At 48.9% G+C, this 3576-nt stretch overlaps 1 protein-coding gene across 1 annotated transcript in view; it reads left to right on the plus strand.

The window, feature by feature from the left end:
• Positions 1 to 292: 292 nt before the first annotated feature.
• T265_06795 (hypothetical protein) overlaps positions 293 to 3576 on the plus strand; it is a gene marked incomplete at both ends in the record, with an annotated part of 19721 nt that continues 16437 nt past the window's right edge. The window contains one exon of the mRNA XM_009172160.1: positions 293 to 330. The remainder of the gene's footprint in view (positions 331 to 3576) is intronic.

A 3576-nucleotide genomic window follows, 5' to 3' on the forward strand; every position in this document is an offset into this window, starting at 1 on the left:
AAACTCGGCCTGAAAAGCTTGGTCAAATGCCACTATCTTGTGTATGGATTTAGTAATAAGTGAATCCGTTACGTACACTGACCGAGAACTAAAGAGCAGTGCCAGACCCTTTTCCACTTGTGTCCATCAACCAAAAAGAAGCCGCTGAACGACAAGGACAAACTCGGCCTGAAAAGCTTGGTCAAATGCCACTATCTTGTGTATGGATTTAGTAATAAGTGAATCCGTTACGTACACTGAAGTCTGGTTGAAATTCGACCAATCGGCAGTCGACATCGTGCTGGGTTAGTAGCCTGCGTCGGCGGTGTGCGCTACCTGGCTTTCCTTTAGGTCTGTTTTCTCACGTCCCTGAAATCGCACTAGATATGTCATCATTTTTCCTCTTTGCTCCTTTTCATTCACCGTATGTAAGATTGATTGTGGTCCCTAACTCGGTAGTTACGGTTGGTTCTATGATGGGAGGTTTGTGTTTGAGTGGGAGTGTTCCGGGTTCTGAAGGTACCGCGGATGGGCGACGCATAGAGCTCCCTGAGGACATTTTACGCGCCTAAATTATGAGCGTTCCGCTAATGTGGCAACCGTCACGTATACAATGATTCGCTTTATGGGACAAAGTTGTCGCATGAAGCAGTATGCAACCGTAAGTTCTGGCATGCGTTTATTCACACCAAGGATGCTCTACGGGGGGCGGTCGAGGCTCTAAGGGTCGTTGGGGGCATGCCACGATTTTATGTTGCCGAGAATCATTGGCTGTCGCAGGGCTATTCACCATATCGGCTGCGGTGGACCCGTAGACGCATGTCGAATGAGTTCGTTATCATACCGGATAAGGTTAAGAAAGGGCGGATGAACTAAGAATCAAACAAGGCTTTAGATGGTGACAGCCTCTGCCCTCATATGGCCACACACGTCTTTGCTAAGCAGCCTAGGCGGCGAAATTGGTTCTTAACCTTTCCATTGCAACGGAAGGATGTCAGCTGAGTAAAAGCCGCAAAATCAACCTGCAAGCGGAAGCCATCGTATAGTGAGCTTTATAGGCGTTTCAAAAAATATGGAGGGTCTATCGTTCTTGCATTCGTCAATATGTGATGTACAATCGCGCAATCAACCACAATCAGCAGGACTTTTTTGTACCACGAATCTCCTACAATTTTAGACTTGGTGTCTAGAAAACTGAGTGAAGGTCAGAAGATGGCGATTTACAAAATCCCTGGATCTGGTCAGTCATTTGTTTCTGGTTGTGCATCTGGAAATATTTGGTATCAGTAACCGGGCTCTCCAACGCATCGATGAGTTCTTGCGGTAACGAACCTTTCACGGTTAGCGTGGAGCTGCGTTATCGCGCACCGAGGCAACCGTTAGTGAGGTTCTGCGAGGGTCCGTTTCTACTCTACCTTGATTGTCGACCTTGACCTGATGTTTAGTGGGGCTGAAGACCACCGTCAGTCCCGGAAGTGCCAGTAACCCTTGGCGTCCATTGATCCCTGAAACTAGCGATTCGCCCCATCTGGGGTCCTAAGAAGAATGGAAACGTCCTTCATGTTGGTGCCAACTTTCCTGAGATGCTGGCTACTGTCTTAGTTGTGGAAGATACTGGGGGAAGGATTTTTCTCAGCGTAGCCTTGTGCCACCTTGAGACGAATATGTGGAAAGTATTTGTGCTTTTCCACCTGTGGAGACGCGGTATGGATGGGCGGAAAACTGAATTTTCGTCTACTTGACAGGCCGGCTAGCAAACGGAATGCCAGTGTCCCGGGAGCAACACAACAAGATTCCTGATAAGTGAAGTCGCTGAGGAAGTAACTGGATAAGGTAAATATCACCAGTCTAGACTACAAAGGAGTAGCACCACCTGGTTTTCACCCAGTCAACCGAAGACTCAAGAAGGGAACGGGTTGTCATCGTTAAAAAATGTGACGTGTACTGTCGTGGTTAGTCTAGAGTGGTCGTCGTTGCTGGTTTGGACCTTATTCTATCGTAAAGTAGAACCTGTATCGATTGGTGAAAGTAGAGGGATGTAAGTAAAGCTCAGCCGCAATTGAAGAAACCCTATTCTGTTTCACTCGAACAAACGGAAGGCTGAAGTACGTGGAATGGTTTTCGTGAGAAATGACTTGACCGTGTCAGATAAGCTGACCATATGGTCACATGCTCCATACGCCAGTCTACCGAATTCCCTAGAGCACCTTTTTGTACAACCACGCGAATAGTGGAACCGAACCAGGGAAGCCCAAGCAATGACTTGGCGGCAGAGTATGGCAGCCATTATTAGGAAACTCAGCTGCAACTGTCATTGACGTCTCCCTAGATGGGGACTCCGAGACAGAGTAGATCCCTAGTTAGAGGCATCGTCAGACATGGCTCCGTCGCGCGCTCAATAGTGCACATGCATCCTCGTCGTTGTATTCAATGCATATCTTCCCCTCCCAGTCTGTGATGGAAATTCTGCTGATACCTCTGTATTTGGTGTATCAGTCATATTAGATATCGCCTCCAATACGTATCTATGTGTCCCCACTTCCCAACTCGTCGGTGAACGAACTTGCTGCAGCTTTAGCCACTGTACAGCAATTACGTCGTTTTTACAGCTGAAGGTAGGATTACGGTCTCATGTTTTCATTCAGGTAGACGGCAATGACCAGCGAAGCTGGGTTTGCTGGTACTTGCTTTCAAACTTCAGTGGAAAGGCATTACTTGACCTTCCCTGGTTCGTTTCCACTCTTTATATGATTGTGCGGAAAGAGCTTTAAAGGTTCGGTCGACTGACGTGTGGAGAACGTGACCGAGCCAGTGCGAATTCTAGATTCTACTCAGTGCACCTGTCGAGGGCACGTTATTTCTTCTGAATATTATTCGATGTACTGCAGCATTGCTAACCTGATGTCCCCACCACACCCGATGGAAATGATGGCTCTCCACTGACGGCTGATGGCCTTATGATCCAACTGGGTCCACGGTTGATTTGCAGTTGGTGGCCGCCAAGTTAATCGCGCGAGTGTTTGTGCTGAGAGTTCTTGCCGGCCAGAAGCAGTTCGTGGTGGGCACACAACTGGAAGGGCCGACCTCTGCTGTCTGTGCGACGAATATCAACTCTGAATGAAACACTCATGTGTGATGCCAGAAACCCAGACGACCATCTTGGGTATTCCGCTCGCCCGCAAGGACCAGTGCTTCTTACTCGACGAATGAGTCCGGATAGCTCTCGGTAGAAAGTATCCTTCTGAGTGTCAAAACTCTAGTCCGAGAGAGAGAGAGTTCAGCTGTAGCACCTTTCCGGTGCCTAGCTGCCATGCCACCCCAGGGAAGCACGAGGGCTGGGATACTGCCGGGTTCCGTCACGAAGAGACCGGACCCTACCGTAGTGTGACGGTTTGCGCATTCCGTCACGAACCGGACCCTACCGTAGTGTGACGGTTTGCGCATCTTAGCGATCCATTGAGCTATACTGGAGAGTGTCCCGCGACACTCACTCACAGTTGGTCAATGGTTAGAGGTCTGACGAACACAGTCTACCGGCCCTCCGGGTTGGGGGTTGGAGCATGTGGCGACTTGTTCCGTAGAAATGGTAATGCATTT

The sequence above is a fragment of the Opisthorchis viverrini genome (genome assembly GCF_000715545.1).
Source record: "Opisthorchis viverrini unplaced genomic scaffold opera_v5_147, whole genome shotgun sequence".
In the NCBI taxonomy this organism is placed as follows: Eukaryota; Metazoa; Platyhelminthes; class Trematoda; order Opisthorchiida; family Opisthorchiidae; genus Opisthorchis; species Opisthorchis viverrini.